Here is a 14,635-nt window from a genome sequence, read left to right as displayed (position 1 = left end):
GGACCACCACTCTGCCTTTCTGGAGACACTGGAAAACATGAAGGTCCTACTGAACACCCTGATATTGGGTGATTTCAATTACCCTACCATTAACTGGGAAAACTACTTGAGTACAAACTACCAAGCTCAGCACTTCCTGGAATTTATCAACTCAAATGCCCTGGATCAGCTGGTAAACTCCCCTACCAGAGGCCACAACATATTGGACCTGGTCATCACCAACATGGGCGACAGGTGTTCAGTACCAGAGGTCAACATGTCACTGGTTAGATCAGACCATAAACTAATCACCCTGGATGTCCACACCCCACCACCACCCCCAACCAAGGAAACCACAGTGAAAAACTTTTCTAAAGCAAACCACCTTACTTAAGGCAGAGGTAATAAGTTTCACAGCCTCCACGCTAAAGGATAACACTGCCCAAGATGCAAAATCCTTTACAATTGCACTCTATGAGCACCTACATGGATGCATGGATTGTGCCATCCCTAGCAAAACCAAGACTCACTCCCCTAAGAAAAGGAAACCAGTCTGGTGGACCCCTGCCATAAACAGGTTATACAACAAAAAGAGGAAACTAGTTCAGAAAAAAAGCAAATCCCAAGAAGGAAATACATCCCTGATCAGTATCAGTAAGAAACTAAGGTCCCTCGTAAAATCATCCAGGGCTAACTTTGAAAGAAAAATAGCCAAGTACCTCTCAACTTCTTGCAGCAAGTCATATGGACAAAGCCATAAATAACAGTGGGCAAAGAACCAGAAGTGGGGACAATTTGTATTATTGCTCTTACAACCATAGATATAGATATAATAATAGATTTTGCATTAGTATGAATTTTCAGGAGAAGACATAGTCAGAGACTCAGAAGTCTGTCATTACTTTCTAGCTTGTTAATCATTTGCTGGTGATATGCTGGTGGGGGTTGTGGTCAAAGAGCCATGAATTTTGTGAAGAGAGAACCAGGGATGTGAAGCAATAATCTGAGCATTCTGCAGAAACCTGTACAGTTGAGAGGTATGAATTGCTGCAAGGGTATATACGCATATATATGTATAAAATATATGCATATATCTATCTGTCTATATCTAATAAATATATATATATATATATATATATATATATATATATATATGTGTGTGTGTGTGTGTGTGTGTGTGTGTGTGTGTGTTTGTGTGTGTGTGTGTGTGTGTGTGTGTGTGTGTGTGTTTGTGTGTGTGTGTGTGTGTGTGTGTGTGTGTGTGTGTGTGTGTGTGTGTGTGTGTGTGTATAGTAGCAGACGGACAGTAAAGGATGTGATAATAGAGTAACTGGGTAATTATAACTGTGCAGATGGGATGTGTGAAGGGGAAAGTTGAAATGTAGCTTGTTTTTAATGTTTATAAGTGAAAGAATGATATATTTCTGAATTTTGAAAATAGGTAAGATTTAATGAGTATGTTTCTTTAAAATGGTAGTTATTAATTGTTTAATTTATTGTGTAATTAGGTTTGATTATGGTTATATATAGATCAGTTAATTGATTCATGTTTTACTGGTTCTGAGGAAGTTTACATTGGATGAAGAAGTAAACGAAAGCGCTTAACCTTTTTTTTCACAGTCAGCCCTTGTCCTAGAGTCTTATTATTGACTTTTCTTTTGGCAGATGGCTGATGTGCAGAATTTGCATCAGAGATGGGCAGGCATTGCTTTGCAGGCAGAAGAGCTGCTCTGAGATTTGCCTAACAGTGAAACTCCTGTGACTGAAGGAACTGGTAAGTCCAGTTGGAAGAGGAGAAGGCAGGCGTGAAGAGTGAGCCAGTGGGCCGAGGGAAGTGGCATGGCCGTCGAGATATGCTGACACAGTGGGTGATACGGCCATTGGAGGAGTGCATTATGCAGCTGCAAGTAATGATATGTTGTTGGGAGTTCATGTAGGCATGTCAGATTTGGTGTAGTTTAAAAATAGTTCTGGGAAAGGTGTGGAATGGTCATGTCAATAGTTTGGCTGAACTGCAAGTGGCATGGAGGATCAGCAGAGGCTTAGTGAGAAGTGGCAGGTCTAAGGTGAGGCTTTCACTGGGGTGAGTAGTGTAGGTTTGTCTGTGGGGAGTTTGGCATCATCCATAGGGAAGATGGAGTCATGATACACATGAGGTGGGGTCGGATTTTTGGATTCAGCCAGTTGACTGGTTAGATACACAGGCCCTGGGGCAAGTGAGTGGGGCAGTCTTTCTGACACCTCACATACAGAAAAGATCTGGAAGGGGAATATGTTGCTATCTTTGAATTAATTGATGCAGAGGTGGCTTAGCGCTTGTTACAATCAGAAACTGTAAATAGTAAAGAGCTTCTGGTAGCTTTAGTGGCATTGGGGTGGAGGACAATAGACAGGCTGTGACCAAGAACATGGGAAAATTAGGTGTTAGGATTTGTGTACTACATGGCAGTTTGGTTGAAGAAGGATATTGCCTTGGCCCTTCCAGTCTTGGCATATTTTCTCTCGATCCATAGAACTGAATGTCTATGGGTGGGTAAACCTTGGTTATGGTACAATTACAGGTTTTGTAAGCAGAAAACAGTCAGTCAGTCTCTGTGTTGGGAGGTTAGGTACCCTGAAATATGGCTAGCCACTATGATGGATAGTTTTGGTGCTGTTAGCAGAGGAGGGGTAAGGTAGGAGGGGAAGAGGTGGAGGTGTATTGGGCCTTTAATGCGGGGCGATGCTCATGGGTCGCATGCAGGTTCTCTCACACTTGTACAAAGTGTGTGGGGAACATACCTCTCAAATATACAGATTTTCGCAGAATGTCCAGATTTTTGCCTCAAATATTTGATCTATTCCTCATAAAATCTGTGTTTTTTGACAAATCATGGAGAAATAAAGTCACTAAATAATGACCAAATGATTACATATATTTGAGATTCAGACTTCATATCCTTCAGAATTGCATGCTAATACAAATCCTGTTATTTTAGCAGTTTTCTAAGTTTATAAGAGCAATACTTAAAATCTGTCCCTATTTTTGGTCCTTTGTCCAGATTTCTTGCATGAACAGGTTGAGAGGTATGGTGGGGACACATCCAGCTGTGCAGTGTGGGCAGTGGGAAAGTAATGGGGTCAGTCTAAGTTTGCTTTTGACTGATTTAGGTGGATTTCCTTCTTTATTTCAGTGACTTCAAAGTCTCTGAGGTAGAAAGGGATTTTCTTAGGCAGAGAGGGGTGTCCCTTTGGGGGACAAGGGGAAGACCAGGGGATGCATTCCCCCATTAAGGTGCAGGTATTGTGGTATGTGCTCAAGCAATTTCCTGATTTGAAGTTGTGAAAGATTTAATTAATGTTTTTTTCTCTGGGATTTTCTATTAAATCAAGGGTGGGAGGGGATGGAGTAGTCAGTAAGAATTTGCAATTAGTGTAGGGGAAGGAAGGATTCTTGGAAGGTTTGATGGAAAAGAAATAGTGGATGGGTAGGCTATTGGGCACTTTTGACAACCCCCTCCCTTTTGTCAGTCTTAAGGTCTTGCCATTATGTCTGGTTCCTAAGAAGTTGACCAGTGAATTTTGGTTGATTCACCATTTGTCTTACCTTAAAGGAAACTGTTAATGCTTTTATTTCAGAAGAGGATGCCAAGGTGAGGTATGCATCTCTGGATGTGAATACATGCATTTAGGTGATCATACATTGTCCGACGTCCTAAATGTCGAAAGCAGTGAACCCAGTTTGCAGAAAGTCAAATTTTCAGATGCCGAACCCATGAATACAGAACGCCGGCCAGGCTAATATTCCCCCCTCTCCACTCATGGTAGTGCTTGTTGTGGTGGTTGTGCAACCGGAAATGTCGAATTCGACATTATGCTTGACATTCTGAGCATTTGCTACTATGAGTTTCGACATAACGGTTTGGAGAATGAAATGGTCAGAGATGTTGTCTTCGACCATATGCATGTATTCCCTTTGGATGATATGGTGTGGGTTATTTGGGCATATAAGGATCCATGGTTGGTGGAGGTGGATATTGAGTCCGGGTTTCAACTTCTGCCGTTTTCTGAGAAAGGCTGACCATTGTTAGGCACGTCAGATGGTAACAAGTTTTATTTTGACAAGGCTATGCCAATGGGATGCTCAGTAGTCTGCACTACTTTTGAGAAGTTTAGCACTGTACTCCACTGGATCTGGCAACAGTGAGTGGGCACCCAGAGGGTGGTACATTACTTAGATGATTTCCTAATAGTAGGTGAGGGGTTTTCAGGAGAGTTGGAAGGTATGCAACAGCTTTTGGGGATGTGTGAAGATTTGGATGTAAGAATGGCTAGGTAGAAGCTGGAAGGCCTAGCTAAGGCAATGGATTTCTTGACTCTGCTAGTGGATGTGGAACATGGGTTGTTTTGTCAGCCGGTTGAGAAGATGACATGTTTGAAGGAAAAGATTGGATGAGTAAAGTTCAAAGATAAGGTGCAGATTAAGGCTCTTATGGAACTTTTATGGCTTCTGAATTCTGCATGTTGATCAGTTCACCTGGGTCATACATTTTGTAGGTCTGTGGCTTTTTTGTTAAAAAGGGGGACAAGCAAACATCATTGGGTAAGGATTGGTACATTAGCATTGGCAGATTTAGCACTTTGGTTGTCCTTCTTGCAGTAGTTTAATGATGTCTCCTTTTGGCAGATTTATTGGGTTGGTCAGGGAGAATTGCAATTGTTTACAGACGGGGCAGGGGGTATTGGTATGGAAGTGTTTTTTGGCAGTGAATGGTTTGCGGCTTTGTTGGCTGGCAGATTGGAAGGAAGAGTGGAAGGAAGATGTCACCATTTTAGAGTTAATGTCCATTTGGGTGGTGTCTGTAGCTTTGCAGAAGCGGTTGAGGGAAAGAGGGTTATATTTCATTTGGACAATATTGCAGTGGTGCAAGTTTTACATGTTAAGATAGCAAAATCTGAATTGCTATTGTTAGTATTATGTAAGCTGGTTTTGCAGAGCTTCCTGATTCATTTTTTCTTTTACAGGTGTGCATGTAGCAGATGCTAGGAATGAGATTACCAACAGTTTGTGTCGTTTTCAGTTTGACAGGCTTCGGTGGTTAGCTCTGAAGGCAGCGGATGAGCCTAGGGTGTTGCCAGATGGTGTGCGGCAAATTTGGCTGAAGTAACAAGAAGGCTAGTGCAGCAATCTTAGACATCATTTACCAGGAAGGCATATGGTAGGGCATTACATGATTTTGATAAATTTGTTTTACAGCTGCCTGAGGAGGAGGGAGCTTTGTCAGAAGAACTATTATTCTAATACTTGGCTTGGGCTTGGGTGCAAGGTAAGGCAGTGCAGTCAGTCAAGATGGACCTGCCATAATCAGTATATTTGCACAGGTGGCAGGGTTGCATGATTTCACTAAGTCCTGGATAGTTGCTTGTATTTTGAAGGGATGGGCTAGATTGGCTGGTGTGAATATGGATAAGTGATGGCCATTGACAAGACAGATTTTGAAAGTTTTAATGCTGGATTTAGTTTTGGTGGCCCCTGATTTAGACGATTACACTGTAGAGACAACTGGTTACTTTCGGTATGCAGATGATTGAACATAGGGACTTTGTGCTTATGGATGTATTACAGAGCATTTAGGGTGTCAGAGTTGTTAGGATCACTAGTTTGGCGTGATGTCATGGTATTTTCTGTAGCAGTGCACATTTTCTTGCATGGATCTAAATGGATCAGTTAGGTAAGGGCACGCAGATAGTTTTTTTAAAAGATAGGAATGATTGGATCTATCTGGTGGGTTGGGATAGGAGATTACTGTGGACCCATGTGTGGAGCCCTGAAGATTTGTTTTTTCAGTTGAGAGGAGGTAAGGTAATAACTGGTAATCAGTTTGTATATATGATGAGGATGGGTTTTCATTGTATGGGTTTTCCAGGAGACAGTTTTCCACTCACTCCTTTTGCATAGGTAGAGCCTCAGATTTAGCAAGGGAAGGCAGATCAGTTGAGGTTATTAAGAGGGTGGGGCATTGGTCTTCAAATTACTTTTAGTCTTATATTAGATTATTAGCTAAAGTGGTTGGATTCTTCTTCTTATTTTTTTTTTTTTTTTGGGTTAGGAGATTGTAGTCCTAAGTCATTCACATATTCATTGGGTGGAAAAGTGGGCAGTGGTTAGTCCGGCTGACAATGAATTGGGTTTGCATCGCTTTGGGTGGAGAATCATATGGCCCAGTGTTAGAGGCCTTAGGTGGAATCAGCTCATGGATGAGTTTGCATTTATACAGCCACGGATGGAACTTCTTGGAGTATTAGTGGTACATTTGGTAGGTAATGATTTGGGAATAGTTCCAAAGTGGCTGTTGGTATATAGCATAAGAAACAATTTTGTTACTTTCTAGAGGTTATATCCAGTTATGTGCATTGTGTGGTCTGAAACAGTACCGCATTTATTTTGATGGAATGCTGCTAGTTTTATGGCTTTAGAATGGGCTCAGCAGTTTGTTAACTGCAGGCTGGAGAGACAACTGGTTACTTTCGGTATGCAGATGATTGAACATAGGGACTTTGATGACAGGGACCCAGTTTGGTTCAGAGAAGATGGAGTGCACCTGAAGGAATTTGGTTTAGATCTGTTTAATGTACACTTAGGTTTATATTTGGAGGGTTTAGTGAAAGTCCTGCAGTAGGTGATAGGGGAACACCCTGGGTCAGGCTGGTGGGCAGAAAACAGGTTTAGGCCTGTTCCTCTTCTGTTTCCTCTCTGGTGTTGGTTTGATGCAAGGAGTTTGGGGGATGAAAGCAAGTGATAGGAAGCTGTTTTTATTAGTAAGAATAAGTAAGCAGTGGTGATGACACTGCTTATTCCGGCAAGGTGAGCAGGGATACACTGCCCTGATGAATGACCTAATGATGTTTGTGTTGGGATTAATAAATTGAAATGATGCAATAAAGTTATGTTAATGGAAGTTTAATAAAGTTTGTCAAATGCCATTTTGGTGTGCTACGTTTTATTGAAGGGGATTGGGACAAATGAGTTTTGGAAATAAACCAATTTGTCCAGGGACATCTTCAGTGTTTTAGGTGTTATACAGAGATGATAAGGTGGAGGGGTAGGGATGGTAGAAAGGAGTTGAGGGATGGGAGAAGGATAGTAAGGCTAGGATGAAAGGGAAGGAGTTAGGTACAGCTGTGGGAAGAGAAGGGTTAATTTAATAAGGAATGTTGGGAGGATGTGAGGTAGGGGTTGGGTGGGGTTTAAAGGTTTTTATGTGAGTGTAGCTGGGAAAGGGAGCAGATTTAGGCATGATCTTGCTACCTGCCCTCCCTCCATTTTTGGGAATATTTTGGATTGGTTTGCTATTCTGATTCGGTGCTTAGGTGGAACAGAGGGGCAGGCTTGTCCCTCTTCTGTTCTCCCTGTGGTGTTGATTTGTTGCAAGGAGTTTGGGGGATGAAAGTGAGTGGAAGGATGCTGCTTTGGTTAGTAAAAATAAGTGAGTGCAGGTGATGATGATGCTTATTCATGCAGGATGAGCAGGGATATACTGCCTTGATAAATGGTTACAAGGATTTTCATGTTGTGATTAATAAATTCCAATGATGCAATAAAGTTATGTTAATGGAAGTTTAATTTAGGTTGTCAAATGTAATTTTGGTGTGCTGTGTTTTATTGAAGAGGATCAGGACAAATTAACCTTTATAACCCCATGATCACAGCACATCAATGGTGGTAAAACTTGATATGAAGTAACAATAATTATCAGCACTTGACTTTGATGGTCTATGCACTCCAACATTGTTATATTTTCCAGGGTTGTCTTTATTACCACAGTTACACAATCTATAGTACTGGTATTATCACTGAATATGTAATAATCACAGGTCTCATAACAATCTGTAATCTCTATCATAGCATCTCCACCTAATTTTGTGTTAGAATGTCTGTTACAGCAAAAACAGTTATACCCTGACAGAACTGGTTTAGAGTCATTGTTCTTTAATCATGTTTCACAAACAACAACATCACTCTTGTGTGACCATATCAAATTTTCTAATAAAAAAACTTTATTTTTAATGCTCCTTGCATTAACAACCATCAGAGATGTAATGAATGTTGCTATCTGTGAGCTGTTACATTTTTTACCTGGAAGAAATCCTGCCTTGTGTTTGTCAGATACTACAATACATCTGCTGCAAAAATTCTCTTCCCTGATTTTGACAAGTGCATGCCATCCTATCTGAGCACACGTGTGCTCAAAATTAGGCTTAGTTGCTCTATACATTTCTATTTTTTTAAATGGGACAATTTTTCATGTAGATATTTACACCAAAAATATTTTCATTTACAGTGACCTGACTCTCCTTTCTATATGTGATTTGTGAAAAATACTTCTTATTAAGAGTCAGAGTCCTTCTGGATGAGATCACTTGTACCAACATGAATAAAAGCAGATCCATACTTCCTTACATTAAGGGATTCTAAGGCCTGCCTCACATCCTGTATTTTTGCTCTCAGCAAGCATAACACTATTCAGTGTTCATTATCTTCTCTGAAAATGTAAGCATCAGTTCCTCTAATAACTGAATCTCCGATTACAAGAATATCTTTTCTGACAAGATATGAAGAATCTTCATCTTCTAATTTAGTAATATCTGCTCTATCAATTGTTACAAAGGAGTGATCTTCATCACCATTAGTCTTATTAATCCCACTGTTTTATTGAGTGTTACATTTGCAAGCATATGATTTTCATCCAGCTGGCTTTGTGCATCCACAGCTTGAGCCACGTTGTCAACGTCTGTCTTTCTCCTCTTTTGTCTTACAGTAATGTTCTTCACTCCTTCTATGTTCAATTTTGATTTCTTCCCTTTCACCTACCCCTTGCCTCTTTTTTTTTTTTTTTTGCCTTCTCTTTTGAAAACATGCTGCCTTTTTTCTGTAGACTGAAGGATTTCTGATAGAAAAATATCATCATTCTCTCTAACCTGTATGTTACATAACAAAGCAGTGTCCTTTTTACTACATATTCTCTTATTTACAGTCATTAAACAGTTTCTTTTTCTTCCTTATTTTTTGTTGAGAACTTCTTCCTTTCTTTCTTTTTTTTGTTTCCTTCTAAACAATCCGGATCCTTAGATTGCTGAGTACTTGCATTCAGAATTCCAAAGTTGTCAGGGGCATTGTCTTGTTTCATGGAGGGTGAGTGATCTTTTGTAAATGTGCTCTGTTTGCTGTTTGTCTAACATTATTAATCTCAGCAGTCCGGTCATTAATGTATATAGCAACAGTTCAAGTTGTGACAATTGCACAAGTGCAATCATTATCAGTAAGTCTAGATTTACTACTAATAATGATAAACAATTCATCTAACTTTTGCCGTAAGGAAGACAGATCACCAGTGTTATCAAGCATTGCCTTAAATATACATAGCATTTATTACACTGTACAAAATTGTTGTGCTTTAGCTAATCATTAATAGGTTCATAGGTTCATACTAGGCTATCTGCCCTGGGGCAATTATAAGCCTACCCCGATTCTGTATGGCTTACGCCACCCCTTGATTTGAGTATACTGTGCCCTTTTTAAGGTTTAGTTTACTGTGGCTCTGTCTAATAGTGACACGGGAGTAATCCCTGGGACAAACCTATGATCCCCCATCCACTTATCGAGATTCTTCTTGAAGAGATTCAGTGAGGTGCTCTGCCTCACATGAACTGGAATTCTATTCCAGAGCGAAGGGAGCCTCTGGGTTATGAACCTGTCCCTCCAGCAAGTTCTATTTATTTCTGTGCTGAGGTTCAAGACCCTCGAGTGTGTGGCTCTAAGGGATTTAGATTTACTGAGGTGGAGCATGTCCATTAATTCTGGATTTGACATAGCTTTGTATGTCAGGCATAGATCGCCTCGAAGTAGGCGGTATGCAACTGAGTAGAGCTGTAGTTTTTTTAACCGAGCAGCATATGGCATCTGTTTGAGACCTTTGATCCTCTTGGTGAGATACTTTTGGGGTCTTTCTAATTGCTGCAGGTGTCGGGTAAGGTACATCCCAAAAGGAGCATTGTATTCTATGATGGCCCTGATGAGGGATGAATAAAGGGGCACGATTACCTCTCTTGATCTAGATGTGAAACCCTTCGTGATGAGGTGGGCTATATAGAAGGTCTTTCTAACCACTTTGGCAATGTGGTTTTCAAAGGAGAGATTGCTATCAACTTGGGTCCCCAGGTGCCTAATAACTTTCTCTGTACTTAATGGGTTTCCATCTATGTGGTAATTTGTGGGCACATTGTTTTTGCCAAAGGGTATGACTATACATTTTTTGGCATTTAGCTTTAAACCATGGCGCTGGCACCAGTTATCTGTCTCTGTGAGACCTTTTTAAAGGATGTTTGTGTCAGCTGGAGAGTTGATTATGGCACCCAGTTTGCAGTCGTCTGCAAACTTAGTGAGCCATAGTCCTCCCACGTTTGCCTGTACCTCAGAAAAGTATATACAGAACAAGAGTGGTCCCAGGACAGAACCCTGTGGGACGGCACTTGTGACCGGTTTCAAGTCTGACATGGCTCCAGCAACTCTCACTCTGTGGGTTCTGTCTTTGAGCCAGTTTGCGACCCACCTTGTGACATAGGGGTTTATATTTAATCTGGATAGCTTATCTATGATGCCCGAGTGGGGTATTGTGTCAAATGCCTTTGCAAGGTCCAGATAGGCTGTGTGGACTACCTTCCCTTCATCTATGGCTTTGGTGACTGTTTCAAAGAAGTCAACCAGGTTCAAAAGGCAGGATCTGCCCTTGACAAAGCCAAACTGGGTAGGATCTAGTGTCTGTAGGTCCCCAATGTCTTTGTTTATGAGCTCCATGATGATCCTCTCCATAGCCTTGCAGACTAAGCTAGTCAGGCTTATGGGATGATAGTTTCCAGGGTCCGTAGAGGCTCCACCTTTGTGGAGTGGGACCACTGTTGCTGTATGCCATTCTGTGGGCACATATCCTGTAGTGAGGCTGAGATTGTATAGCTGTTTTATTTGAGGGATTAGTTCCTCTTGTAGTTTATGTAGGACGCAACATGGGACGCCATCTGGTCCCATGGAAGCAGTGTTTTTTGCTTTGGAGAGGGCAGCCTTCACCTGAGCATCTGAGATGTTTGGGAGGCAGCCCTCTGCTGGGATAGATACTTGCTTTTTTGGGGGGGAGGGGGTGGAGAAGTTTGCACTGAACCTGTCTGCCAGGATATTGGCAATGTCTGTGGGTTCAGTGTATTTTTTGTCGTTTAGAATCAACTCAGAACAAGTCTGGGAGTTGCATCCCAGGTTTCTAACATAACTGAAAAAAGCCTTATGATTGTCTTTGGTGTCCTCTGGAATTTTTCTCTCGAAGCTGGCCTTGGAGGATTTTATGAGGGATCGTAATTTTTTGTTAGTACTGATCAGAGATGCCGTCCCTATTAGGGATTTTGCTCTATCATGTAGTAGCTTCCTCCTTCTGTTGTACAGTTAATTTATGGCAGGGGTCCACCAGACTGGACACCTGCCTTTGGATGATTGGGTCTTGGTTTTGTTTGGGATAGCATGATCCATGCATTCCTGGAGATGTCCGTAGAATGCATTTATATAGGATTCTGCAGTTTGGGCCGTAATTTCCACTGGCCCTGGGGCCTTGAAGGATTCCACTTCGGTTTTGAGAAGTGAGAAGTTCGCTTTTGAGAAGTTTTTAACTGTGGTTTTCTGGGCTGGGGGTGGGGTCGGGATGTGGACATCCAGTGAAATTAATTTATGGTCTGATCTTACCAATGAAGGATATACTTCTGGTGTGGAGCATAGAGTCCTCATGTTGGTAATGATCAGGTCTAGTATGTTGTCCCCTCTTGTGGGAATAGTGACTAGTTGTTCCATAGCATTTGAGTTTATAATTTCCAGGAATCTTTGGGCTAAGGTGCTGAGGCTTGAGTAGTGCTCCCAGTCAATGTTTGGGTAGTTGAAGTCACCCAATATAATGGTGTTCGGAGAGATCTTCATGTTCTCCAATGTTTTCAGGAAAGCCGAATGGGATTCCTGACTTTGAGAGGGTGGTCTGTAGGATGCTATAAACTGAAAAGCAGTCTTGCCCACTGTTAGTTGCACATGGATGGTCTCCGATACTTCGTGCAATGCCACTAACCTGGAGGTGTGGATATCCTTGATAAATATGGAAACTCCCCCTCCTTTTGTGGTTCGGTCCGGGTTTTGGGGCCGAAAAGCATGATATGAGATATAGCCTGGTAGTGCTGGGGTGCTCTCTGGAGCCTTGAACCAGGTTTCTGTCACTGCACAGATATCGATGTTCTCCATACTGAGGAGAGCTTTGAGTGCGTGCATCTTGAGGTTAAGACTTCTGGTGTTTAGCAGCATTACCCTTAGTTTCTTGTTCCTTGTACTGTCTATGGGTGTGGGTTTGCCTTTTGAGCCTTGCCTAAAAAAGGCACTATGGCGGTGGCAAGAGCCTTTGCCAATATCCGAAAGCCCAGTGGTGACAGGTGCAAGCCGTCCCTAGCGAAGCAATGTGGCTTGTCGAGCATGTCATCCCAGGCTGACAGACACTGGATCCCCTTTGAATGACACCAACGTTTTAGCCAATTGTTTAAATCGATCATTTTGTCTTTGTACTGTGGCATCATTCTAGGTGAGGGTAAGATGCTGCTCAAGGTCAGGGTCATACCAGCCTGGGCTACATGATCAGAGAGCTCCTCTATGTCTCTTTTCATGTAGTCCAGGGAGGTACGTCTCAGGTCATTCACACCAGCATGTAAAATGACTGAGTCATATTTGTATTTGCTTTGGAGTGACCTGAGTGCTTGCGTTATGTGTCAGATCCTAGCACCCGACAGGCAGCTCACCGTGACCTTCTCTTTATTCAGCCTGGTGAGCGGGACGTCAGTGTGTCTGACAATAGAGTCACCTATAACAAGAGTATCAGGTGTGTTATTCAGCCTTAAGGGCTGTGGCTGCTTGGCACACTGACTTTGTGGGTTATGTGTTGTATGTGTTTTGTTTTGAGGTAGCGTTTGCTTGGATGTCTGCTTTGGAGGTCTCTGTTGCTTAGGTAGATTTTTACTTAGAGCCTCCGAGTATGTTTTTGTGTATTTATGTGTTTGGTTTGCTGATGTGGTGGGACTATGTGATACTGGAATTGTGTTGTGTGAGGTTACCTTCTCCTCCTGACTGGTTACACCAGTTTTGAGATGAGAGAGCTCAGCCTCCAGTTTGGCTAAATAGTTGCATCTCTCACATATATTTGAACCTGTTTGGAGGAGGAGAGGGTTGTCCGTGTACATGAGACAGTTGTAACATTGCCTCAAAATTCCCAGATTCACCAGCTGGACTGGAGAGGAAACCATTGACTGACCTTTGGACATGCTAGAGTAATAGGGAAACTGAATTTAAGATGGACCAATAGAGGACAGGGTAATCGTAGAGAGTATAAGAGTAAGTAGTGCTTATGGTTTAATAGTGCTAACTTGTAGGATTACTTAATTGGACCAGTGAAGGGCCTTAAAATGAGAATATGGTGTTTAAATTGAGAGATAGAGCAGTTCTAAGGGAAAAAGTGAAGAGCAGACTTTGTGGAGCCATTAATAGTTTAAACCCAATTAGGCGGCGCTGCCCGCTGTTGCGCTATGCACAAAAACATGCAAAACCGTGCAAAAGAGGGTTTTAAGAGAGGAAGATGAAGGAGTTTTGGAATTGACCCAAAATGGCCAATAAAACTACAGTTTCAAGTCAGTAACCACTCCCACAGGGGCAGGCAGGCTGCTCAATGTTTTTCACTGCCACTGATTAACAAAGAGACTTTCCTTTAGCCCAAGAAAAAAATGGCCTCACAGAAACTTACTAACAGTTCAAGAACAGCAAGCCTGTAACTGAACTTTTTTAAATCTCAGAAAAGTGGGAAAAAGCAAGATTTTTTTTTTGTTTTTTTTTTTCAGAGATAGCAGAGGTTCACAAGTATCAACAAGTTATAACAGTGCAGTAAATGACCCCACACAAGAGTGCTAGGCCAAAGACAGATAAAATGCAAGTTTTGAGAAAAAAACAATTTTAAAAATAAGTGCAAACAGGAAATTCAGTAAACAGCTCTAGGTTGTGCTCTAAATACTGTTACTAATGCAGAAATCAAATTTAACAAGCCAGAAAATGCTCAAAATAGGTGGCTATGCAGAAAAACTTAGCAAATAAATAGAGGAAAAATACTTAAAGTCTCAAAAGTGGCTTCTTTCTTCTCTCGGCATTTTCTCCTCTTGGTGGGTGCTTCACCAACAGCGAACAAGCCTGAAAAGACGCCAAAACCATGAGGCAACCAGGTTTTAAGAGAGGAAGATGAAGGAGTTTTGGAATTGACCCAAAATGGCCAATAAAACTACAGTTTCAAGTCAGTAACCACTCCCACAGGTGCAGGCAGGCTGCTCAATGTTTTTCACTGCCACTGATCAACAGAGAGACTTTCCTTTAGCCCAAGCAGAAAATGGCCTCACAGAAACTTACAAACAGTTCAAGAACAGCAAGCCTGTAACTGAACTTTTTTAAATCTCAGAAAAGTGGGAAAAAGCAAGATTTTTTTTGTTTTTTTGTTTTTTTCAGAGATAGCAGAGGTTCACAAGTATCAACAAGTTATAACAGTGCAGTAAATGACCCCACACAAGAGTGCTA

This window comes from Protopterus annectens, chromosome 6.part0, assembly GCF_019279795.1.
Source record: "Protopterus annectens isolate FY-2018-M chromosome 6.part0, PAN1.0, whole genome shotgun sequence".
Taxonomy (NCBI): domain Eukaryota; kingdom Metazoa; phylum Chordata; order Ceratodontiformes; family Protopteridae; genus Protopterus; species Protopterus annectens.
This window is presented reverse-complemented; position numbering follows the sequence as displayed.